The sequence below is a fragment of the Mesoplodon bidens genome (genome assembly GCF_964165515.1).
Source record: "Mesoplodon bidens genome assembly, chromosome: 7".
NCBI classification, from domain to species: domain Eukaryota; kingdom Metazoa; phylum Chordata; class Mammalia; order Artiodactyla; family Ziphiidae; genus Mesoplodon; species Mesoplodon bidens.
Genome location: NC_138164.1, coordinates 43,941,399 through 43,969,048, shown reverse-complemented (window position 1 = coordinate 43,969,048; position 27,650 = coordinate 43,941,399). Strand labels below are relative to the sequence as shown.

Genomic DNA, 27,650 nt, shown 5'->3' with positions numbered 1-27,650 from the left:
AATTTGAAAGTCCCAACTGTGAAAAATACAAGTTCAAATAACGTTCCTGGTGTCCATGGACTCTGAAAATACATCTTTCCTTGAAAGTTATGAATTAGGGAAAATAATTTTCTTAAAGTAATTCTCATGGTCAATTGTGTTAACCTTAATAAGATCAGGAGAATCCTGTGTTTCATCAGTGTTATGTGGGGAAGCATTGTAGTAGAGGTGAAGATTGGACAAAGGAATTGGAGAGTTGGGGTTTAGACCTGATTTTCTTACTGCTGAGCTGTCACTTCTGTATTTTTACATATTACAATGGGGTTAATGTTGCCTTCAGTGTTTTTCCAGCAGTGTTATTGCAAAGAATTATTAAAGGAATATATATTGCTCTGTTTTAAGCTATCAAATGCGCTAAAAGTGGAAGACAGTATTATTGGCGGAACAATGATGAAGGGCAAGGGGAAGGCAGTACATGAGTTGGCTTCAGCCTCAGCCTTGTGACTCAAATACCCAAATATGTGTCTGTTTCAAGGCATACATTTTATAGTTGAGTTTTCCACTAGTAACTGGATCATTTATAGAGGGAGTTGGACAAGGAGTATCAGACAGCTTGAACTAATTCAGAATGTCTGAGAGAAGAGATGGCTTGTATTTTGCTGGAGCCACGGTCTCGGGCACGCATGATCCAATCCTCATCAGACTTGCCAAATAGACACGCCTCTTTATAAAGGAAAAAGCTATTGCTTGGGTACAGAAACAGAGAAACTTAAAACAATCTTTTCACTACCATTCCTTCCTGAGGGCTGGAAAAGACACATGATAAAGACTCTCCTCACCGCCCAGGAATGCTCACCTATTTTGGATGCACTAATATTACTGTTAATAAAAGTATATTGGTAGTAATGTTTACAGGAGTACTGGAGTGTCAATACTGCAGTGTTGAGCAGAACTGAAATAACTTCAAACTTATTTGTAAACTCACTGTCATGCAAATATTTACCAACAAGCACTGGTACTGAATTTAGATCTGAATGTATTTGTTATAGTCCTTAAGGGCAGGGGCAGGAAGGACACTTTACAACACATTTAATTCTAAGAGAAGGAAGTCTCTAGGCCCAGAGACTATTATTATGCTTAAACTTTCAATAATGCTTCCTTTGAAAAATGTGACTGAAACTTGAAAATGAAACTGATTGTCTAGTCTAAGCTTTCAAGAGACATTATGTTCATCAGCTTGGTAAAGAAAGGCAGGCAGACACAGAAGCTGTATTGCAGTCTTGAAACCAGCAATAGTGCATTAAGAAGACAGTCACAAGAAGGGAGCTTGTGTGATGCTAGGTGCAATATATTGGTTGTATTATTTTGACTTAACAAGGCAGACCTTGATGTAGTCTTTTCATATTCTTTTCCTACAAGTGCATTTTTCCTAGGCAAAAAAAGAGTCTCTTGGATGCACTTGAAGCACTTTCCATCACTTACCAAAGTCACTGCTTACCTTTTAAAGTTTGCAGCCCAGTAGACATAACTGCGTCCTTAGGGGCTTAAGGGAAACATGTTAAACCAGCTTGTATCTCAGAGGGAGTGGAAATCTGACACTTAGACAACGGCTGATTCTTCAGAGTGCATTTCGAGGTTGCACTTTGGTGAGTCACATAGATGTTTGTTATCTGTAATTGTCACATCCGAAATGATGCATGAGATTAGCAGAGCCATATATATATCAGTCAATTTTATTTTAAAACAGGCTACTGAGCATTGACTTTCTGGTGAAAAATCAAGATAAGACTGTCTTTCTTTCCTAACTAACAATTCTCAATCGACCAGGAGACTTTCTTTAGGCAACATTATTGAAAGATATCACAGTCAATCTCTAGGCTCTCTGCTGGATTATGATCTGTTTGGGGGAGCAATTATTTGCAAAATATTTTAAGTGCTTAACAACTGCTACTTTTATAGAATGGCACCAGCTATACTTAACATACCCATCTCAGTTCAGAATATATGCAAAGGGTATCTACCTTTTATAGAACCAAAAAATGATAGTACCTGGTTGGATATCTTTTTTTTTTTTTTTTTTTTGCTTTTTTGGGCAAAGCTGATGAGATCTTTCTGATGAAAATAATCTTACAGTATATTTCTGTTAGATTCCCATGAAATGCAGGTTGGCTTTTTTTCTTTTTTATGGAGGGTTTAAATTTCTTCAACAATTCAAAACTGAATTCTGCTGTCACATGTAAAATGGTATCTACCTGAAGAGCTAATGACATCAGATGCATTCTACAGCAGACTTTTCATTTTTTAGCACAATGAGAAAAAAGATTATATTCTGGGGGACAAAATGGTAGGTGAGGTTAAGAAGGTCATGTGATAAATCAGTAGCCTGTACTGACACTTCAAGTTACACTCCCTAATTGAGGTTATTCTTACAATCAGTTTTCAAACAATAGTGAACACATTCCTACCTTATAACATTTATATAAGGGCTCAATTGTAGCTTTCCTTTGATGTACAAGAGGAAATCACTGAGACATCTTGAAAAATAAATCTATTTGTCAAATACCATGTTATTTCAACAGCAGCAAACTAGTCAGTTAACAGTTAAAACCCTAAGAAAATATTAACTTGTTTGAAAACAAGTCTATATTGTAATAACCCCAAATATCAACCTTAACATCCGATTCTAACTTTCAAATGCTGGGTACCTTTTCCAAGAGGAAATTACATCTGCTTTTACATGAATCCCCAGTTTAAATACTTGCAGAAAAACACCCATATTATCTACTCAGCAAATGTCTGAAATCAAACAAAATAATCCAGCACTGGACATTAATATCTTACAAATAGCATAAGATCCCAAAAGTACAAGAAAAACCTTGACATTATAGAAAAAGTAATTAGGTGGACAAATTCTAAGTATAAAAAGACATCTAAAGAGGGGACCATCTAGAAATCTACCATACAGTACACTAGACTCAATCTGGAGCATTCTACAATTTTATATTAAATTTGTATAATTTTATACCAAAACTATAGTCTTTTTAAGAAAACATTTTACATTTAGAATAACTACTTAAGACATTTAAACTGTAGATAATATTTAACTATAAGCAAGAATAAAAAATAGTCCTATAATAATCTTTTATTTTTTTCTCAACAATTAAATAAACACAGATGCCTTCTTTGCTTTTATGCCTAACTACCTCTCAACTCCTTTAGTCCAGTTCCAGCATCAAAAGTAGGGGTGAATAAACAAAATCAGTAACGGCAAACACTCACAGCAAGGGCCATTGTATTAGGGATTATCAATGATGGGAAATTTGTACAATGAGATATCTAGTTAAAAGAGTAAAGGTAGAATGTGCTTTTTAAGAAAATGGCCAATAATCACTCATCTGAAAAAATGCAAATAGCCGCCAGGTAAAATTGGCAGAATTTGAACTTAAACCAAACTTTTAGTGTGTATCACACTAGCATTGAGAAATACACACAGGATGTAAACTAAAATAGTGGTTATCTCCAGGTGGCAACATTACAGGGAATTTAAATGTTCTTCCTGTTTTAATATGCATTTTTTTCAGGTGTGTTTTTAGATTGCACACAAGTAGTACCAAGTGGCTAGAAAGAACACAGACCAAGGATACTAAAGTAAAACCACAGGGTCTTTTTCTATCAGAAAGGACCTCAAGGATTATCTAACTTAGATACATTATCTATCTATGTATCTGGGATATAACAGCACTGATTTAAAAGACTAGACTAGAAATTACAAGAATACTCCCTAGATGATAAAAAAAAATCTATTTTCAGGATTGTTTACACTCCCTAAGTATGCAAAAATTAACACATTTAAATGTAAATTCCTTCATATACATTATTAAAAAGTAGGAAAAACAAATTTAAAGGGAGTTTACACAACCTTGTAATTAAAGCATAAGTTCATTGTTGAATGACAGAGCAAAGCAGATCATTACAGAGTTTGTCTGAAAGCAGGAGGCTGGCCTGCAAGGGGCCTTTAGGGAGTAGGCTGGGTGCCCAGGCAGGTAGCTCTTTGCTTTGCTGTCTGCATTCTTCAGTAAACCCAGTCCTTTTACATGAATGGGTGTGATTCAGCCTAGTTTCCCCATGAAATAATGTAATGAAAGATTTCTACTGACGAGGGATTACACTTTATGCAAAATTTCTCAGTGACATTCAGGTTAATTCCAGTGTCCACAATTTAAGCAATTTCCAGTAGGCATTTACAACCCCAAATCCAATGACGTGGTATTTTCATGATAGTTAGGGAAAGTGTTCCAGTTTCTGGAAACTTTATTTTCCAGAAAAATAAAGTTTAAATTTGCTCCACTATGTACATCTGAATATATCCAGAGGAGTAAAACTCAAAGCCAACCAAAAGACAAAATGCTATAAAATATTTTTTTGTTGTAAGGTAATCAAATTCTTCCCAGAATAATGTGTAACTAATTTCACATATTTATTTGCAACCAATTTCACTTTTCCAAATTCTCATTTGCAAATGAGAGGCTCATACAATTAAAACTGATGATACAAACCATTGTTTCAGAAGGATCAGAATTTACACTAGTCAAACGTGATTCCATAAGATTGATTTTAACATGTTCTTTCAACATTATTAAAATCATCAATATCCCAGACGCATTTACCACTTAAAAAAATCAATTTAATTCTATCAAAAGGTGATGTTCACTTTAATCCTGTTTGCCTTCACACCACTGCCGTGAGCCTTTATTCCAGGCCACATGAACAAAGAGGGCCAGCACCACGTGGACGGCGACCACTGCAACAATAGCAGCATAAAAATAGCTGTCTCCATTGGACATCCCAGAGGCGCCTTCAAAAATATAAGATTTAGTCGTGAAATGTCACCCAATAGGTACAGTGATTATTAAAGCTGTGAAGAACAGGAGCGTCTCCAGGGTAGATGCTAATGAACTTTCATTTCTGAAGTCTCATGGCTGCAGCACATTCAGCACCGCTTTATCAAAGCGCCCCATGGTGTCGACACCCTAGCAGCAGGTGCTCAGAGGCGGGATGGGCTCAGGGGCCATGCTCAGTGGGCTCCGCAGGAGACCGGATGTTATATTTTAAGGCAAGGTTAGCATAAATAGATCTGGTTCTTTATTTTTTTAGTCTGTAAAGGGTGACAATTATTTCATAATACTAGTTTCTTACTGATTTAATCATGCAACTATGAGAAATAGCCAATATCTATATCCGATGTTAAATTCCTGATTAATTTTTTTTCTTTTTAAATAAATAAATTTATTTATTTATTTATCTATCTATCTATCTATTTATTTGTTTATGGCTGCGTTGCGTCTTCGTTTCTGTGCGCGGGCTTTCTCTACTTGTGGCCAGTGGGGGGCTACTCTTCATTGCGGTGCGCGGGCTTCTCATTGCGGTGGCTTCTCTTGTTGCAGAGCACGGACTCTAGGCATGCGGGCTTCAGTCGTTGTGTCATGCAGGCTTCAGTATTTGTGGCACGCAGGCTCTAGGGCTCAGGCTCAGTAGTTGTGGCGCACGGGCTTAGTTGTTTGCCGCATGTGCGATCTTCCCGGACCAGGGCTTGAACCCATGTTCCCTGCATTGGTAGGGAGATTTTTAACCACTGTGCTACCAGGGAAGTCCCTGATTAAATTTAAAAAATTTGATTGGAGTATAGTTGATTTACAATGTTGTGTTAGTTTCTGCTGTACAGCAAAGTGAATCAGCTATACATATACATATATCCACTCTTTTTAGATTCTTTTCTCATGTAGGCCATTATAGAGCATTGAGGAGAGTTCCCTGTGCTATACAGTAGGTCCTTATTAGTTACCTATTGTACATATAGTAGTGTGTATTTGTCAATCCCAGTCTCCCAGTTTATCCCTCACCCACCCCCCACCTTACCCCCTGGTAACTGTAAGTTTGTTTTCTACATCTGTGACTCTGTTTCTGTTTTGTAAATAAGTTCATTTGTAGCCTTTTTTAGATTCCACATATAAGCAATATCATATGATACTTGGCTTTCTCTGTCTGACTTACTTCACTCAGTATGCCAATCTCTAGGTCCATCCATGTTGCTGCAAATGGCATTTCTTAATGGTTCTTCTTAATGACTATCACACTGTGAAAGCTAAGTAAGCAGTCAAGAGCCTAGAACAGTTTCTGTTGCTGCGTCTGCCTGGCCCAGATGCTTCTTAATATTACCTTAGAGGCTTCTTCTTTTTTTTTTTTTTTTCAGCCACACCTCATGGCTTATGGCATCTTAGTTCCCCAAACAGGGATCAAACCTGTGCCTCCTGCATTGGAAGCATGGATTCTTAACCACTGGACCGCCAGGGAAGTCCCCTTAGAGGCTTCTCTTGATCCAGATATTTATTAAGGTAAAGGATAAGTCTAAAAACATTTACAAAGAATGTGCAAGTGTCAGCATAGTTTGGCAGTAGTGCTAACTGCGATCCTTCCTCAACAGGATTTTGGTGGAATGCTAAACTAGTACTGACCAGTAGAACGTGTTGTGGTTTACACTTGCCTGCTTTCACATTTCTGCCTCTTCCTATTCCCAACACAAGGATATGTTTCTTCATTTCAGTCTCATGCATGCCACTCTGTTTGTTTTCTAGAATAAAGTTAGATACGTTCCTGGCAGAGTAACTCAGCTCTGCTCAAAATTGCTCAAAGCTTTAGTCCCTAAAATACAGCCATCTTGCAACTCAACCACACTGAGTTTGGTATCTGTTTCTATTGCTTTTGCCTAATCTTCTCATTTATACGTAGATGTTTATTTTCCAGGGCATCTGGATTACACCTTGTCCTGTGATAATGAACCAGTTTCCTCATTTGCTAATAAACATAATGACATTTTCAAATTTCTTCTCACCCTTAGCTTCTAAATTTTAGGGAAAACTGGAAGGCAGTAGGGTTAACGTGTGAAACTGCTTGAATAAGGTTAGGAAGCAGTGGTAGCTTCTGTCACAGACAAGCTTGAGAATTTCAGTAGCTCCAAAACACGAAGTTCTTACCTATCACTCACTAAGAGCTGGTGGTGTGTGTAGAGGGTTGTGCTCCACACAGTAACTCAGGGACCCACTCACCTTCTACCTTGTCGCTGTGGCCTCTTCTTGGTTCTCAGAATCCTCACCGCTCCATCAGCAGACAGGGAGGGAGAATTAGGTCATGTGTGGGAGGTTTCTGTGGGCCAGGCCTGAATGTGATGAATACCTCTTTGGCTCACATGGCATTGAGCAGAATTAGGTCCATGGCCCACCTAACAATACAGCAGAATGTCTGTGTGCTTGGGAAGGAGGGGGAGGCCACAGCTGTGCGTGAACACTAGCAGTCTCTGCTATATTGCTGTTGTGAATACAATTCTAAGTGAATAAAAGTGGCTGCATTATTATTTGTAGAAAACAAACCTCCATATGCAATTCTAAAATGGGTTCTGGCTGAAGCACTGTGAAGAGCAGCCTTTCCAGTAAGAAAGATGAAGTATCCAGGGTTTAAAAAGGTCTCCAGTGAGGGGCTTCCCTGGTGGCGCAGTGGTTGAGAATCCGCCTGCCGACGCAGGGGACACGGGTTCGTGCCCCGGTCTGGGAAGATCCCACATGCCGCGGAGCGGCTGGGCCCGTGAGCCATGGCCGCTGAGCCTGCGTGTCCGGAGCCTGTGCTCCACAACGGGAGAGGCCACAACAGTGAGAGGCCCCGTGTACCGGAAAAAAAAAAGGTCTCCAGTGGAATGCACTCATTCTTTCCAACCAAGTCATCACCACTTCTATCTGGCTTCCGTCAAATTAAAGATAGCTCACTTTTTATCTAAGCTTCTGATCCTTCCAGTTATAAGAAAAATTGAGAAACTTTATGGGTCACTTGAAAGTAGTGCAAAAAACTCAGAATCATTAAATATCTCTTCAGCAGAACTGCCAGGGACATAGTAAAGTAACTCTCCACCTGAGCCCTGGACCTCTCATAATTCTGTTACTTAAATAACTGATTCCTGCTTGTTACTATAACTCTCTTCCTAAGTTTTGGGATCATTTCTTCCAAAATCAGTGAATTTTCCACTTTTAAACTTACAACTGAAAAATCATGTGTTGGTTCTCTTGCACTGTGTCCTTGAATCACCTTACTTATTTAGGGATAATACTACTTGTAATGTGATATTCTGAAACAGATACTGGACAGGGATAAGGCAGAATTTCAAGTATTTATTCAAATATAGTTTAACTATAGTTTTAAGTTGTGTTAGGAAAAATGCACCAATTTAAGATAGATTTTCTTTTAAGTAGAATATTAAAATTTCATTAAATGGATATTTTGCCTGTATTAAGTGACTATGTAGATGAGGGAGGAATTCTAGATATTCTTCTAAAACACAGCCTATTTTTGGAGATGTGACCAGATGAGCTTGGAAAATGGTTTGAATCCAGCCTCCTAGACTATTTATTTTTATTTATTTATTTTTACATGTTTATTGGAGTATAATTGCTTTACAATGGTGTGTTAGTTTCTGCTTTATAACAAAGTGAATCAGTTATACATATACATATGTTCCCATATCTCTTCCCTCTTGCGTCTCCCTCCCTCCCACCCTCCCTATCCCACCCCTCTAGGTAGTCACAAAGCACGGAGCTGATCTCCCTGTGCTATGCGGCTGCTTCCCACTAGCTATCTATTTTACGTTTGGTAGTGTATATATGTCCATGCCACTCTCTCAGTTTGTCACAGCTTACCCTTCCCCCTCCCCATATCCTCAAGTCCATTCTTTCGTAGGTCTGTGTCGGGAATAAAGACACAGACCTCCTAGACTATTTAAAGCAAGGAAATGATCTTTGACATCTAAATGGCAAACTCTGTTTTGCACAGATAAGGATATTGAATATTGGTGTATTCATTTATATTATCTCTCTAAAGACTACATTAAGTAGAAGAAAAATAAGGTGTAATAAATTTCTCAAAAGCGGACTTGCTTTATGTTTAACAGAACAAAGTAAAACACACACATGCACATACACAAGCATATGGTTTGACATTAGTAGAAGACTTAAAGGCTCTAGAATAGCAAAGCCCAGTTGAGATATAATGTAAAGCACACAGGTTAATTTAAGTTTCCTGGAAGTTGCTTTGACAGAGGTAAGAAGAAATAGGTTTGACACTTCTCGATCCAGACATTTCAAGTGCTTGACAGAGAGCTGTGACTACTGCAGTAGCTCTAAAACATTTAGGATAGGTTTCAATTAATAAGAATATGGCACACTCTTTAATCTGTACCTCTAAGCACATGGAGGAGATCTCTAGAGAGGCAGCATGGTGCCCTGAAAGTAAGAAGTGGGGCTTTCCATCATTTTCTTCGTTATATTGAGCAGCCCAGGTCTGGCTTTCAGTTGAGTGCAAAACTGTAGTGTTTTATTAAGCAGACAGATGGCTGGAATCCATATACAGGGGGCTGAGAATATCTAATTCCTTCTACAGTATAGCATTTCCTGTCTCAGGATGGAATTTCCCCATAAAGTCACATATTGAATAGAAATGAGTAGCATTCATCAAAGCTCAAATTATACTAAGATAAGAGAGAGTAGAAGGGAAAAGAAAACAAGTCTAGAGCATTTACTTTTGTTGCATTTCAAGATCAGTTTCATATTAAAAACAATTCATAAGAGAGCAGACATGTGCATTTCATAATGACCTGCTTACCATGGTGTTGCTTACCAGCTTTAAATAGTAACATGCTCTGCAGTCTCTCGCAACCGCCGTTAGCCAGAGGAGAGCCATGCGTTCTCGAGGGTGGGGAAACGCGGCAGTTTGTGGATAATTTTCTGACACGCTTATCCGTGCCACTTAGTGGGATCATACTTGAATGCTGAATTTACAGAGAATAAAACCTTATTATTTTAGACCCGGATAATTTGGAATTTGCAATAATTTTATTGAAATTGAATTAGCAAGAGGCAACCTCCAACAGTGTAAATACAAGGGCTTTTGAATCTGACACTCTTGACCTCAGACCTCCACTCCCACACACACTGTGGCATGTAGGGCCTAGTCTCCTTACTTCTCTCAGTTTGCTTGCTCGCCTAATGAATTTGGAGGAAATGACAGTCACTTCATCGTGGATGTTACCACCCCTGTCTTTTCCAGTCTGGCTGCTTTCTAATCCACCCGGCACACATCCAGATCCAGTGATTCTCTGTGGCCTACCTGCAGGCTGGATGACAGAGTGATGAAGGGCATGGCTTCTGGAGCTAGACTGCTTGCTTAGAAGCCTGGCTCTTATACCTAGCTGTGACATCTTGGACTAGTTACCTAACTAATCTGTGCCTCGCTTTCATAATTGGGCATAATAATTGTATATATCTCCATGGGTTGTTTTCAGGACTAAGTGGAGTGTAAGTTCTTAGGGTAATGCTTGGAATATATTGGGTACTACTGTGTATCTCTCTCCCCTGTGAACTCTATGCGGAAGATCCTCCCGTGCATCCCCATGACTTTAAGGATGGGATTCACACTTCTTAGCCTGTTACGCAGGTCTTTTCTGATCTAGTTCCCACCTACCTCTTTAGTCTCATCTCCTGCCACTTCCCTTCCAACAAAACCAGTCCTACATTAGTCAAACTACTTACAGTGTTCCAAGTCTTCCTTGCTGTGGAATCATTCAATGGTTAAGTGCATGGATTGTTGAGGTTAGTCTGCTGGGTTCAAAACTGGTTTCTAGCACTTAGCAGTTCCATGACCTTAGAAGTTACTTAAACTTCTCTGACTTGAGGGTTAAATAAAGTGCCTGTACCTAATATGTTCTTAGTTGTTATGTCCTCACTTTGAATGAAAAATCTTTGCCTTCGTTTTTATTTGGTGGGTGCTTGTCCTTCAAAATGCAGTTCAAGTTCTACCTCTTTCAAGCCATTTGCCTTCACCCCTCCTCTGTGTCCCTGCATATCATTCTCTGTCTTGGTATTCATCACACCATAGTGCAAGTGCTAATTTGCTTAATCTATCTCCCTCACTGGCCTGGGAAGGCAGACAGCATGTCCTTGTCATCTTTGTGTCCATAAAGCTTTACACATAAGGGTTATTTAATAAATATTTGTTGAGGAAAATAAGCAGTAAAGTAGTTGTGAGGATTAAGTGAAATAACCTATGTTGACCATATGGCACATAGTAGGACCCCAGTAAATATGAATTTCCTTTCCTTTAGAATTTACTAACAGTAAAAAGTAAAATTTACTTTTTCCTATGTCGTGTGTGAAAAGAGTTTTTCGCTTTACTGAGAAAATTAAGAAAGTCAATAAATCAGGATCTTGCTCACAGTACAAATATTCTACATTTGATCTCTATTTGGATGTGTCTTTTCTCATCAGAATAGTGATGAGAATAGTTTGGTGGTTGGGTCCACCATATTCAGGTTATTCCATTTAATATAAAGTATGCTTTCTTTTTACACAATGAATGTCGAAGCCATAGAAATATAATACTCTAAAGAAAAGTATGGCCATTTACCTAGAAGCCCACCCCTTTGACAATAGTAACAGCTAGCTCTTTGTTGTTGTTGTTGTTTTGTTTCCAGTTTTGCTACATTTTAATGGTAGGTTTTTTAAGGGATTATTTTTAGGTCTTGTCAGCAACATCAAACAAAAGGTCCTGAGTACTCCACAGGGTACAGAGCGTTGCCAAGCACCTCAGAAAATGCACGTGACCTGGCGAACATGTTTTTCTTGCCCCCTGAGGCACTTACAGTCTGTGGGGGGGGGTGTCCAGGGGTTGGGGGTGGCTGACAACTCACAGTCTTAGGAGTTGAGTGAACAACAGAGTAATTTATTAAGGCAAATTCTTCATCCCCTCAAGCTACTGTGGATGGAATCATTTTGGAATTCAACTAATCAAGAGAGAGGCAAGACTGAATTTGGTTGAGAATTCTTCAGGCTCATATAGTTTTTTAACATCCATCATCGTAGGCAGAACTGACCTATCAGACAACTGAAAGTGGAGACTAGATCTCTTGAAGTGCAAGGGCTAGGACTTAATTGTGGTTACTTATTTTAAAAAGCAAACATACTGAACGGTATGACTAGGCTTATTACACTAGTTTAAAAATAGGCCAAGTACTAGCAAGGCATTCCCCTCATGCTAGCATTGGTCATTTAAAGTAGTGAATATTAAATATGTGGGCTCCACATCTAACCCACAGACTAGCTTTTATTGAATACCTGTGAGCCAGGCGCTGTGCTAAGAGCTTTACAACAAATATCTCATTTAAGTCATACCAGTTCTCTATGAAGGAGGCAGAATTATTGTCCCCATTATACACATGAAGAAACTGAGGCTTTAGAAAGGATGACTGAGGCAGTTAGCTACGTAGTCTAGGCCGGGGATGAGATTAGATAAGGAGAAGGGGGTGTTTGAAAAACTGGAGTCATCATGTGTGTGGATACCAAGTCGTTACATGGATACAAGCTTGGAGAATGCCAAGACTTTTCCTACAACACAGGTCATGTGGGAATAATAGACTTTTCATGAGAGAATTGTAAGGGAAGGAAGTTTTGGGGGCATCAGCAAGGACCTGATTGTTGTTGAGGACCTGATTCTTGTTCCACCTGGTGGAGGAAGCGTTCTCTGAAGAGGATGAGGATTTAGGGAAATACGTTTCCCATCCACTGAAGTCCCATAGCCAAGATCTTTGGGACAACGAGCAAGGAGCAGGAAGGAGAAAGGGAGCAGCAGACCTGATGTTGAGTTTGAACTGAGATGGATGCAGGGAAGGGTTGCATTTTGGGTGATGGAGATCAGAGGAGTGTGGAGCCTGGTTAGATTAATCTCCATATTCCAGTGGTGGTTCCTAAGGTAGAGTCAGGGGAATGACAGCTGCAGAACCTGGATTACAGACAACTGGGGAGAGAAAAGGAGGATGGCCAGAGTAGAGAAATGGACATCTGTTGTTTTTACCAGTGAGCGTTCTTTCACCATATTGGTAATGACTCCTCAGTTTCCTTCTGGGAGCCACCCCTCCTCACTTTTAGTCCCTATGGCCCTAGTGTTGGAACCTGTAACCCTTCTCGGACACAATTATAGAAGTGCATTCTCCTGGCCACAGAGATTGGTTCAGGTTTGACACGTTACCCAAGCAGATCCAATTAGTTTTTTTCCCCCCCGCTCTGGTTACATTCGACAGGGAAACTAACTTTTCTACTATGGAAGGGGGTCTGGAAGAATATGACCAGGAACATTTATGGCCATTTTGAAACCACAGGGGAGAAGCTGTCTGATAATGAAGCCAACACACAGAACTGTGTGGAGAAACGAAGTTGAATCAGACCTTGATAATATCGTTGGAGCTTCTGTATCCAGTCGTGCCTGAAGTGGGACACCCCGTAGTGTTCTTAATCCTGTTGCTCTGTGTTTTCCATCATTTTCTAAGAAAGTGCTAACTGTTGGTATGGTAACTCAACTGCTTTGGGAAGGAAAGCAGTAAGAATCCTTAACATTCCAATGGGAGAAATCTTTGTATTTTTATGAGCATAACATATATTTGGAAAAAAGATTCTAATGAATCAGGGTGGTTAAAGTTCTTACTATGAAGCCAAAAGGCAGGCAACATTTTAGATAGAAGAATAATGAGCATATTTGACTACAGACTTGTACTTTTTTTCCTCTGGCATGGGCAAATTATTATCAGTCTCAATATTCTTGAATGAGGGTTTTTTTCTTATTCCCTAGCAAGTTATTTATTGTATGAATGCATATGTGGAGTTTTGTGGATGCTTTTCTCCTCTTCACTATTCTCTGGAGCCTTTCAGTCCAGGTCAGTAAAACAGGCACCACTCTGCATCATTCATACCATCCTCAAAACCCACAGGATTCTTCCTTGGTTCCTGACTGTTGGAGTTAAAATATCATTTCCCTCTTCTTTAGAATGGTGCCGTTTTGATTTCTTATCAGATTCCAGCTGTATTTGAAGGCCTATAGCCTAATCTCCCAGATTGGTAGGGGAGAGTTGGCATATTTTGTCTCTGGCTGATAAGAATTGGAACACAAAAGAGTTCCCCTTTGGGTAAGATTAAACCAATAACTCTAATTCAGATCATTTCATTAAATTGTATTATCTTGAGCAAAACACTCTATTCCTTGATATTGCAGATGATAAATGTTGGGGAAAAGGAATAAAAATAGTAACTCCCAGTTTCTTTCACGTCATGATACACATAGAAATGATACTATTTGATAGGCACATGGGTGTAAATAGATGAGGCTGCTCACTGCTGAGGGTCACCTTGCTGGACTGAGTGGATCAGTAGCTCAGCACACCTTCCCCTATTCCTGGCGCTCTGACTGGGAGGCTTCTGGATTTGCAAACCATAAGGGCTGGATTTTGGTCCTAGCTCAGCCACTCAAGCCCACTATATTCTTGGGGCATTCTCCTTTCCTTTTTTAAAAAAAAAATTTATTATACTATAGTTGATTTACAATGTTGTGTTAGTTTCAGATGTACAGCAAAGTGATTCAGTTTTATATATATATATATACACACACACATACATGTGTAGAAATTTATATACTCTTTTTACATTCTCTTCCATTATAAGTTATTATAAGATATTGAGTATAGTTCCCTGTGCTATACAGCAGGTACTTGTTGATTATTTTGTATATAGTAGTATGTATATTTTAATCCCAAACTCCTAACTTATCTCCCCCTTCCCTTTTGGTAACCATAAGCTTGTTTTCTACATCTGTGAGTCTATTTCTGTTTTGTAAAAAAGTTCATTTGTATCATTTTCTTAGATTCCACGTGTAAGCAGTATCATATGATGTTTTTCTTTGTCTGGCTTACTTCACTTAATATGATCATCTCTAGGTTCATCCATGTTGCTGCAAATGACATCATTTCATCCTTTTTATGGCTGAGTAATATTCCTTTTTGGTCCTCAGCTCTGCCTCCTTAAATGAAGAATCTGAGGTCTAGTCCTAATGTAAATGTCTGTATATCAGGAGCATTATCAGATCTGATAAATAGAGGTTTATGAGGTGCACTGAGGCTTTAAGCATGAAAGTATCAACACCAAGCTCATTGCTTAGATCTGTTTAATTACTGCTAAGCATCCCTGTTTTGTGCTGGTCTCAGCCTATCAATCACTAATGTTGTGGTTTGCCGTCAAGATGCCAAAGATCGTAATTGATTACACCTTATTTTTCTTCTACTTAATGTAGTCTTTAGAGAGATACTATAAATGAATATACCCTTGTTTTTCTTAGTGTGACTGCAAGATGCCCTTCAGCAATTACCAGCAGGAAACTGAAAAAATAAAGGTTTCTTACTTGAAAGACCTGGAAATTACACAGCACACAAGGAGCAACGTAGCCAGGTCACCAGGGGTGGGCCCAGAGGGAGGGTGAAGCCCAGAGCCTGGGGTTGTGCCTTTACTGAGGTCAAGGGTGGGGGGGCCTAAGTTTCTGTGGGCTCACTCTTTATTGGTAGAACATATTTAAAACATAAGAGTGGTCATTTAAAGGACAGCAAGAGGAAAAAAAACCAAGTAGTCCAAATGGTCAGATATTTAAATCAATCAACGTCTGTAAAACAAAGGTGTCTCAGTGCAGGGAGGTGGCCTAGCTCTTTATGTAGTTGTGAGGCTGGAAGTGTGTTTATTTGGGTTAACCATCTTTGAAGGGGATGCCTCTCAGAAATGAATGCCTTGGAAATCAAAGTTTAAATCAGGCATTTGTATTACAAAAAAGAAACAACAACAACAACAAACCTGCCAGGGCTTATACCACAATACTCTTTAAAAAAAATCAGACCTACATTATTTAAGATACCTGTATGATAGTCTATGATGTAGAGTGTCAGGGTCTGGATTAAGTACTCAGAGACTATTCATAGAATTACGGAACTAAAAGGAAGAGTTGAGATAATTTATTCCCCAAATACAAAAGAAGATTCTCCTAAAATCATCAGAGTATATTTACGTACAGCATCATGCAAATACACAATTGAGGATGCTTAGAGCCAGCTCCTAGTTGTCCTTTGGCAGCATAAAAAGAAAAGCATAAATACATAATCCATACATTATTAACCAATTTACTCCTCCTCCTTAGCCAAGTCTTTAGTATATAGAATTAGAGACATTTCAGTATCAATAACCTGTTACATCCAGCAAGAGCGGGAGCTGACCACTTTGATGGGACAGGACAACACTAGATCCAGCAGGTACGGATAATTGGAGTCAAATGATCAAGGAGTAAGGAGAATGAAGAGACTACATGTGCCACCCAGGGTGCAAGAGAATCAAGAATTCATTATCATAGTCTAGGCAAATTTTGGCAAGGGTGTGAGGGAGTGCTATTGTCTGAATGTTTGTGTCCCCATCAAGTTCATATGTCGAATTCTTAAAACCCAAAGGTATTAGGAGGTGGGGCCTTTAAAGGGTTCTCAAGTCATCAGAGTGGAACCCTCATGAATGGGATGAGTGCCTTATCAAAGAGGCTTCAGAGAGCTCCCTAGCCCCTTCCAACATGTGAGGACACAGTTGAGGAGGCACTGGCTAGGAACTAGGAAGAATGCTGGCACCTTGATCTAGTATTCCCCAGTCTTCAGAGCTATAAGAAATGCATTTCTGTTTATAAGCCACCCAGTCTGTGGTATTTTGTTACAGCAGCCCTAACAGACTAAGACAGGGGGGTTCAAGATAATGGAATGGATTACAGTGAGGAGAACTCAGAAGTGGGAAATAGTGAACCAAGCAGATTTTTAGTGTTAAGATGGTCTATTGATGGGTAGCTGGGTTCCAGACACTAGGATGAAGTTCAGGAACAAGTTCAAGCATAAAGCTTCAGTCTATCAGAGGAGCAAGGACAAGAATAGGACTTATGAACAGGGCTGTATTTATTGAATGCACACAGACACACACAGAAATTAACATATGTGGTATATTTAAAGGTAAGGCTCTGTCCAGACATTTACACATAGTATTCTACTTAACCCTTACCAAATCCCCCAAAGGCATGCATTATTCTTTTTACAAATGAGACAGCAGAGGTTTAGGTAACCACCTGTAGTCGCACTGTTTGCAAATGGTAGAACTAAACTTTGAAGTCAGGTCTACCTAACTTCAAAGTTCATCCTCTTTTCACTGGTATGTAAGAGAGGTTAGGTAACTAGAATCTTTGAAACAGGGACCAAGGAAGAAACACTGAGTAAGATTTGTAAAATACCCTAATATTGATTTGGGGCACATTTATGCATTCTGCCTGACATTTCTGCCTTATGTCAGGGTTGATCCCTGGAATAAATGGTGCAACAGGATTTGGGGTGCAGGAGCCCAGCTCAGAGCCTCGTGACCAAGTTGTCCCTGACACACCCTGTAACCATGCATCAAATTTCTTTCAAATCTGTTGCAACTGAAGGAAGCTGCATCTCCATCTGAAAACTTTATGCCATTTTTTAGTGCAGCAGGCTGAACCTCAATATTAACCCAGGTATACATTGATATCCCTTACTAAAGTTACTCAAAAGCAGTCAACTCCTTCTTCTATAATAAGTTGACAATTGGGAATTAGTCATAAATGGAGCTAAAACGGAAGCTTTTCATACCTTGAACAAGCATGTACAGTTTGAGGTTTTGCTTATTACTTTTATGTGTTCAGACTTTTAGGAGAGGTATCTCGAGGTATTTCGAATAAGTCAGAGGGTAGGAAAACTGATACAAAAGGCTTGAATATTAGGTTCTAATCTCTTTGAAGGCAGCTATTGATCACTTACACATGAGTTTGCATTTGAAGGCCTCTTAGCACCTACCTCTTGATCAATGTAACCAAGTGAATAATTCCTGAACTTGGAGTATACAAATGATAACAGGTGAAGTGTCCTAGTCTCTATTGAAAAGTACTTACATTTGAGTAAATTTACCAAAATTACATCCTTTTAAGTAAATCATTTGTTTCTGAGGATAAGGATTAATGTAGAAATGAAACTCTTCATTGATGGACAAACAAGTCATTATAGAGGTAGAAGCACCTGTAGGGATCATGTTTCTTATTTGTATGTCAGGATGCTCTGGGAAAGGACTTGCCTATAACTGTTACTGAATTGGACTTGGGTTGGCTTGCTCACATGCAGTAAAGCCAATATACTGACACCAGGTAGCAGTGAAGGAAAGTGCAGCGTTTACTGCAAACACCAAAACAAAAAGTGCAGGCAGCTAATGCTCAAAAAACCCAAACTCCTTGATGGGTTTCAGGGAAGTGGGGAGGAATTTTAAAGGCAAGGTGAGGTAGAGAGTTACATGGTGTGTGATCAGCTCATGCACAATTTTCTGACTGGTTGATGGTGAGGCAACAGGGTGGTGTCACGACTTAACATTATCAACCCTCAGGCTCCAGCCAGTCTGGGGGCTACATGCTTATAGTCGTCATGCAGTTAGCTTCTTCCATCTGGTGGAGGTTTTAACGTCTGTAAAACAATTTAGGAATGTGCATCAGACAGTGTTATCTTTGTCTTTCACAGAGGAACTAAAGATTCTGTGACTCTGCTATATGGTTGATTTACTGTTTAAATTGTTACCAGTTCTCTTAGCCCAACTGCTACTATCTGTTACTACATGTTTGCATTCTTTCCATCATTAATTCTTGAGCCAGCCTTTTATGACTCAGGGGAGGTCTGAGAGACTAAAGCTTTTCTACAAACAAGAGGCAGGTAGAGGACATTGGCAGTGGGGGTGTGGGAGGGGGTCTGTCCCAGGAAGGCCCCATAGGGTCTTGCTTGGTTACACAACCTCTTCACGATAGAATGAGGCTGAGAACCCATGTTTCTAACTCTTGGAAATCTTTTCATTATTCCATGATATCTTCCTCGACTTGTTTGTTTCACAGCTATTTTTATATATATGCTACTGTACATACTACAACTATAGTGGTAGAGTGGGAACTATGATTTACATGGAAGTTTACCTGCTATCAAAGTAATTTTTACTTTGTTATTTCCCAGATAACCCTGGAGGGGGAGATAGAGCTGTCAACTCTGTTTTACAGATGATGAAACTGAGTTTAAAGAGGGGGCATATGTTGTTCAAGGCCACACAACAAAGGCACTAGAGCTCAGAATCAAATGCAGATTTCCTTGAATGCAGAATATACTCTTCTTCCAATGTATTGATCATAAGGCAACCATGTACTATAATATTCAACTTCTGACATTTTTGAGAGTGAGGAGGAAGATATTAATGATTTCACTGGTCTGGGATAGACATGTGGTCACCTTATGATTCACGCTACACTTCTTGATCAACCAAGAATATGTCATATGTTTACAATCAAGGGTGTGATGGCCGAAACAAAACCTTGGTCTTAGTTCAGGAAGAGATGTCTGGGATGGTTTGAACAAGTCATTTATTTATATTTATTTATTTTTTATTGAACTATAGTTGATTTACAATGTTGTTAGTTTCAGGTGTACAGCAATATATATATATATATATATATATATATTATATTATATTGAAGGCTGTGGGGCTTGCTCAGCTGCGAGAATATATATTCATTTTCAGATTCTTTTCTCATATAGAAAGAACAAGATATTTTTAGGCTGACTAATGAGGGTGAGTAGAAATTAATGAAATTAACAAAGTCAGAGGTTTGCAGAGGGAGGTGATGTGGAGAAAAAGAGAAAGACACCCATGTCAAAGGAGCAATGTGGACCAGTTGCAAGGAAGCATGCACGTGTATGGAACTGCTCCTCTCCATATGCCTGGTCATTCAACTACCAAACTTGCCTAAGAATTGTAGGCCACTGATTTATGCTGAGGATTTCTTTTCATAACATTAAGCAATGAAAATAGTAAATGTGTCTCTGTGAAGTCAGCGTATGTTTAAATATAAGAGTAATTGTAAGACTAAATGGAACACTCATAATGGTACCTGAAGAAAATGGAATGATGGAAAAATGCCATTTCCTTGCTACCCAAGAAATTACATTATGGAAATTGTGCCACCAGAGTGAATTAATATATGCCTTAAAAATTTCAGTGCCCAGCAAACAAATGCATATATTAAGTATCTTGAGTAAGATTAATGTTACAGGAACGTTTGCTCAGTTTGTGGAAAAAGGTCTTTGCGTGCAGGGAAGGGGGTGGGTGAAAAGGGGGCTTTGAAATTGGACAGCAGGAAAGCATGCATATGCCCAAGGGATCTGAAATCCGTTGAACTGCCTGGATATTCATCTTTGCCCGCCAGCCATTTTCAACAATCCCAGGTCAGACTTGTCTTTGTTGCTAACTCTTGGCTGTAAATGTGGCAGACACGCTGGTGATCATTGATGAAATGACCAACAAGCTGAACTGGGCTGTCTGCTGGGTGAGCTTTGTCTTTGCCATTAAGCGGAGTTTCCCATCCCTTATTTTCACAGTACATTTCACAGCCATTTCTGAAAGAGCCCAGCTGTGCTGAGATGGCCACTGGGGGGTATGTGATGCTATTGCCTGCAGCTCAGGGATGTCTGAGAGCAGCTGAGCAAGCCCCACAGCCTTCAAACACTCATCGAATTGCTTTCAAGAAGCACATTTCTTCACCATTCTCTGACGTGGAAGGGAGCAGAGGGAATGGTCATGATCTGAAATGACAGACACTCTGGATGGGAGTGAGCTAATTTACAGGGGAAAATACAGTCTACAAGTTAAGAACAAAGAGATTAAGAGCCCTGTAGACTGTTTTGAGGCTTTTAGTGTATCCTGGAGAGAGTATCCTTAGCAGTGAATAGATGGATCTTAGAAGAATGATTTGGGGTGCCAACGTTTTCCGCCCACTGTGGTTCACAGGGGTTTGCATTTATCTTGCCTGTCCACAGAAGCTGAACTTCTGAATCTGACACCTCAGCTTTCTTAAGTTTGTTGATAACCTTCAGACATTCTGTTTCCCAGGAAAGTAATTGCCTTAGTCTTTTAGTGGTTAAACAACAGAGAAGCACTCCTTAGGAAACCCGCAGGATCTATCATAAGGCAAATAGGCTTTTCTGCTTGGATCATCTATCACACAGCTAACAACTAAACTCAAAATTTCTTAGCAAAATGCTTCTTCTAAACTAGATTTGGAGGGAGAATTGGAATGCAGTTTGACAAGATTATATCCAGGCAAACATCTGGGGCAGGGGTTGCGGAGAGGAGACAACTTCAGTAGAGCTGGGAAACCGGAAATGAGGGCGTGTTGTTAAGAAGTGGCTTTTCATACATTTGTATAGTAATTAGTCTGTGTATCCCCTTCCCTCCCATTTCCTGAAATACGCTGATTATTGTGTTTCCTGGTTGCAGATTTTATTCTTTCTATTTTATTTTATTTTTATTTATTTATTTATTTTTTTTTGCGGTACGCGGGCCTCTTACTGTTGTGGCTTCTCCCGTCGCGGAGCACAGGCTCCGGACATGCAGGCTCAGCGGCCGTGGCTCACGGGCCCAGCCACTCCGCGGCATGTGGGATCCTCCCGGACCAGGGTACGAACCCGTGTCCCCTGCGTCGGCAGGCGGACTCTCAACCACTGCGCCACCAGGGAAGCCCTATTTTTAAATTTGTTCACAAAAAATGCACTAGCAAAATATGATTTAAAACCTACCCAATTGCTTCTGGAAAGATCTTATGTGCTTGTGCCTGCCTGTCCAGATTCAGTACGGACCCTTCTCACCTCCACTTCTGATGGGGAATCACCCTGTGCTCTTATTACTTAACGGCTTTTGTATTGGCTGGTATTTCTGCTTGGAATTTTCTCTAGGTTTTAACCGTTGAGGAAAATTTCCTTCCTCTTGAAAGCATCAACTCAAGCCTTACCTTCTCATTGAAGACTTTCCCAATCCCCTTAGCATTCAAACATACTCCCTCTCTGCTCCCACTGCAAGCAATTTAACCGTTGAGGAAAATTTCCTTCCTCTTGAAAGCATCAACTCAAGCCTTACCTTCTCATTGAAGACTTTCCCAATCCCCTTAGCATTCAAACATACTCCCTCTCTGCTCCCACTGCAAGCAATTCTTATAGACATACCAACACTTGGTGTACGTATCACCTCTATTTACGTAGCTGTCTCCCCTACCAGCCTGTGATTCCCTCAGAGGCAGAACTGCTATCTTTCTCATCTTCATTGCCTAGCAGAGTGTCTGGTACATAAAAAGCACTCTATATTACCCATTCATGTTTATGACATTTATTTTTTCAAGGTTTCTTTACTTCATATATGTACTTTTTACCTCTACTGAACAGTCTCTATATAATTCTATATTAGTTCTTGCTAGGAAACAAACATAGATATGGATTGGTGTGACTTGAACACACAAGTGCTGCATGGAGTGGACTTGCATCTGTACTGTGTAGTTAACAGAAGTGAAGTGCTACTGATCTGGGTGTGAAGCTAGGTAGGAAACAAATCCCACTGGGTTGCCCTTAGTCATAACAATTAAGGTTTGGAAGGTAGATCTGCTGTTGGATCTACTAATATATTTGTTTTTTCTTTCTTTCAAAGGCAATATAACTCTTCACTTTAGCCTCGGGAGATCATAAGTAGCTTAAAGCCATCATCATGCTTGGACTGCTTGGTTAGCATGAAATACACAGCAGGTCTCAGCCTGACTCCCTGGGGTCAGATATATTCATGCTATCAAACTGCCAGTGGCCTAAAAATGCTCACTTTGTCAGACTGTGGAGCCTGGAGTCGTGGTAGGTGTTTGACTGCTCTCATCAGTGACTCCCTTTCCTGAAGCCTCTTGCTCTAGGCTGTGGGTGCCAACTTGGAGGGAAGGACCCGGGGTGTCAAAACAATGGCAATATAGTAGAATGATTAAGAGTATAAGAGTATCTGAGTTTGGGTTCCCCAGAGGCAGGCTATAAGAAAAGGATCTGAACTCCTCGATTTTATTTGGGAGGCAAGCACAGGAAACACTGGTAAGGGAATCAGAGAGTCAGACAGGAAATAGGAGGTGGCCAGTGTTGGGTGCTTCACTTGAGAAGTGAGTTACAATTATGGGCAGCAGGAGTTCCATCCTTATGGGAACTTTGGATAACTGTGGCCCAGAGTTATCTCCCCCAGGGGCTGAGTCATTGCTGGTTGGCTGCTCCTGAGGAAAATGAATTTCCCAGCATTTGTCTATTGCCACCCTTCCCTCAGGCTCAGCAACGCAGATGCTGGAAGGGGGACCTGGGCAGGTATGTGAGGAAATGGTAAGGCCCAAGGAGATGTGCAGGTTTCCGGCTGCGCACTGCTTACAAAATCAATACTCAAAATTGGTAGAAAAGAGAGTTGCCCTTAACCAGAATGCCGGCAATCTGGGGAGATGGTGGACTCAATATCTCCCAAAAAACAACCTCCAAAGATTCTGCTTGGCCATGAAAACTTTTAAAAGGGAAACAGGGAAGTAACCTCAGTTAATCATTGAGATAGGGGGTCAGAGTTGTCGCCATCCCCCCGTGTGCAGGCTTGTGGGCAGCCTTGTCAACTCCTCGGGATCTTCCTCTAGGTGCTATGTTGTTCACACAGTTTGTTCCAGAGATTACTGAAGGGGAAGCTAGGGAAGAGATCTGGTCATCTGTTAATCACTTATTCTTCATTTCTACTTCTTTGATCTATGGAAAGAACTGACAAGTTAGACAAGGTATTGTGTGATCAAAAGATTTGAAAGGTGTGTTTGGGCTGGAGATGAGTAGAGCATGGGGGTGCCTGTTTTTAAAATTATTTACAATATAGCTTTGGTAAAGTGACAAGAAAATGGGCTTCCTGCTGAGGGCAGTTTCCTGCAAAGAACTGCTTACAGGTGAGGGACCAACAGTGTCCACTACAAGGAGATGTTAGAATGTTCTCCAAGACACAATTAATGTAGAATTTCAAAGTGAGATGCCAGGCCACCAAGTGGACACTTCTAAGTAGATATTTTTGAGCCAGTTTCATGACTCTTGTATACCTCACCCACTTCAAGGATGTGGAAAGTCCAAGGGAGTGGAGTTAGCATTTTTTGAGGAGACCTTTTCTGGACAAATCTGTCCTACAAGCCTCTTCACGTCCAAATGTGCCTGTACCGTTTTTCTTACCAAGCCTGGGAGCCCTTCAGTTATATGACTGGGGGAGCCTCATATGTGGCTTCTGAAGTTTGGTGACACAGTGAGCTGGAACCTGAGTCCCACCTGGGGAGTGTTGGAAGACAGGCTGGTGAGCTGCTTTGGAGCTGAAGTGAAGGGGGGCTTCTGCTGTGATGGGAAGTAGCAACACTCTCTGAATAGCCCTCAGAGGAGGCCTGGGTGTTTCTTCGTGGCCACTATGCTGCACTGGAGCCATTTTAAGTTTTGCCAAGAATGTTGCAAGGAAGTAACAGTGGAACAGCGAGACTGTATGTGGATTGAAAGAGAAACAGGAGTTGAAGCTATAGTGGCCACCTGAAAGAGAGTCATTGTCAAAGTCAGTGTAGTGGCAGGAGATGAGCACCCACAACAGAGTCCATAACTGTATATCTGCCACCAGAGATCCCTACTCTAAACGACAACTGCACCTCCCATCTAAGATGCATCCTTTTCTCCTAGTTTCTTCTCTCCAACCTTATCCTGGAAGGGGAAAAATAATTAGTTAGCCACCTAAGGAAGAAGGAGAGGGGGCTTCCCTGGTGGCGCCGTGGTTGAGAGTCCGCCTGCTGATGCAGAGGACACGGGTTCGTGCCCCGGTTTGGGAGGATCCCACATGCCGCGGAGCGGCTGGGCCCGTGAGCCATGGCCACTGAGCCTGCGCGTCCGGAGCCTGTGCTCCACAACGGGAGAGGCCACAGCAGTGAGAGGCCCTTGTACCGCAAAAAAAAGAAAGAAGGAGACACGTAGGTGGGGAAAGAAAATGGACCATGTCCCTTTCTCCCACTGGAAGTGCCCAAGCACAGTAGACCCCAGCAGTGATTAGAGGTTGAAACAGTCTGGAGTTTGGATTAATGTCTAGAGCTGGACAGTTGTTCATAAGACTTTCCATTATCTAAGAGTGAGGAAAAAAGTTATGGGACTTGATCAAGATTTCATCTAGGAGCAAAGAAAAATCTCTCCTCAGAGTCAGAGCTAAAGTGAAAGTTGTTTATTATATCCTGTGGGTGGTGTTTGTTAAATCATGGTCTGGAAACAGACCTGGGTGGAATTATTTTTTCTGTAGCTTGTTGGCAATGTGGTCTTGGTAAAGTTCCTTACTCACTATTCTCCAGAGAAACAGAATCAATAGGGAACATGTACACACACACATATAAACACATGTATAGTTAGAAAGGTTATTATAAGGAATAGGCTCATATGGTTGTGGAGGTAGCCACGTCCAAAATCCCAGAGCCAGTGTCCCAGTTGGAGTCCAAAGACTGGAAGCTGCTGCAGAACCAGGAAAAGCCGAGGTACCAGTTTGAAGGCCGTCAGTCAGGAAGAACCAGTGTTTCAGTATGAAGGCTGTCAGGCAGGATAATTCTCTCTTACTTGGGGAAGGGTCAGCCTTTGTTCTATTCAGGCATTCACCTGATTGGATGAGGTCCATCCTCATTATGGAGGTCAAAGTGCTTTACTCATCTCCTGACTTACAGGTTAATCTCATCAAAACACACCTTCACAGAAACACCAGAATAAGGTTTGACCAAATATCTGGGTACTCTGTGGTGCAGTCAAGTTGACGCATAACATTAGCCATAACATTCACGCTCTGTGAACCCATTTGGTTCCCTCAGGGGTTGTGGAGAGATGAAATGAGAAAGGTGGAGAAGCATCGGCAGAGTCAGAAGCTCAGGAAATGGTTGCCATAATTGTTATTAATGGGAGTATTCAGAGAAGCAGAAGTCTGATCCAAGCTTAGGAAATAGAGAACTCAGAGGTGTAGAGTCACAAGATCAGAGTAGGCCAGCAATCAGGGGAGTAAGAAAAGAATGTCCCTGAGAGAAGACAAATTTGAACCTTAAGTAAGTCTGGTCTTGGACAAAGAACCCTTTGTATTGTGCCCGTTGAAGCAGGGAAAAGGTGATTGATTTAACAACACTAAACATTTTTAAAATCAATTTATTTATCAATTTATTTATTTTTGGCTGTGTTGGGTCTTCGTTGCTGTGTGCGGGCTTTCTCTAGTTGTGGCGAGTGGGGGCTACTCTTCATTGCGGTGCATGGACTTCTCATTACGGTGGCTTCTCCTGTTGCGGAGCACGGGCTCTAGGCGTGCGGGCTCTAGAGAGCAGGCTCAGTGGCCGTGGCTCACGGGCTTTGTTGCTCTGTGGCATGTGGGATCTCCCCAGACCAGGGCTCGAACCCATGTCCCCTACATTGGCAGGCGGATTCTTAACCACTGCGCCACCAGGGAAGCCCAACGACCTTATACATTTATTGAGCATCTGTTATATTCCAAATATTGCATTAGTATTTGGAGATTTAAGAATGAATGAGATGTCATCTCTGCCCTTAAGGATGTTATAATCTGTGTGGGTAATCTTTTGATACCTTTACAAGTCTATCGGGTCTTAACAGAGGTATTATAAAGCATAGTGGGAGTGACTTTCTGTAATAGGGGATCAGGGAAGTCTTTACCAACAGGTTTCTTTTTATCTGAATTTCAAGGAACAGGTAGGAGTTTGCTAAATGAATATGAGGTGTAGACATTTCATGCAGAGAAATAGCATGAGCAGATTCAAGGAGGAACAATTGTTCATGGTATTTTGGGGGAACAAAGTATAATATGTTGCTGCTGGGTCACAGGTTAGTTGAAAACAGAAGATGAAAAGAGTTCCAGGAAGGGTCCAATGGGTAGGCTGGGCCAGTAGCCAGGAAGTTTTGAAGGCTCCAGTAAGGAGTTTGGACTTTAATCTCCATAGAGCAAAAGAGTGTCATGGTCACACTGGTACTTTACAGAGGAAAGAAGAAAAAATAAAACAGCAGGGAGGAGTTTCTCTAGACCACTTTAGTTAAAACACGATTATTTTTCTGTTTTCTCAGAAATGAGTTCCATGATTTAGCTGGCCTAGCTCTTGGGAACCCAGCTGATATCAATGAAGCAATTCACCCTGCTTAGCAGATTTGAATTTAAGCTGAATTTGAATCGAGTTGTCCTCATCATACACTTTAGAGTGGAGTCATATGTGGCCAATAAATTCTGAGATGCAATTTATGTACAATCAGAATTATCATCAAATCCTTTAAATCTCCTATAAAGTACAGCTCAGCATAGTTCCTCAGTTTAGCCAACAGATATTTAGGGAGTGCCAAGATTTGTTCTAGATATCGTGTGTATAGCAGGGAACCAAACAGATTAAGTCCCTGTAGCTGGGGAATTAAACAATACAAATGAGCAAATAAATACATGTTTTCAGTTAGTGATAGGTACCAAGAAGGAAAATAAAGCAGGATAAGAAGCTACAGAGTGAAGGATGGAGGGAGGCTGTTCTCTGATATAAACAATAAACAGCCTTTCTGATAGGGTGATATCTGAGCAGAGCCTTGAACTAGTGAGGAGGTAAGCCAGGCAGGTATCTGGGAAGACTGTTGCGGGCAGAGAGAACAGCTAGTGTAAAACCCCTGAGGCTGGAGATGCTGAAGGAACTGCAAGTAGACCTGGGCGGCTGGAGTAAGTGTGCAATAACAATGGTAGCAGATGCATCCAGAGGACCTGAGGTCAGATCACCAGGGACTTGCAAGTCCTAGTAAGGTATGCACCGGATTTTATTCC

At 40.7% G+C, this 27,650-nt stretch overlaps 1 protein-coding gene and 1 pseudogene across 2 annotated transcripts in view; one reads left to right on the top strand and one right to left on the bottom strand.

The window, feature by feature from the left end:
• The window catches only part of NELL1 (neural EGFL like 1), a gene marked incomplete at both ends in the record, with an annotated part of 833,612 nt that overhangs the window by 542,601 nt on the left and 263,361 nt on the right, over nt 1-27,650 (top strand). The gene's annotated exons all lie outside the window — the stretch shown is intronic.
• Nucleotides 4,638-4,997, bottom strand: LOC308620027 (vacuolar ATPase assembly integral membrane protein VMA21-like; annotated as a pseudogene). The gene has a single exon. The product of its transcript is annotated as a vacuolar ATPase assembly integral membrane protein VMA21-like (transcript).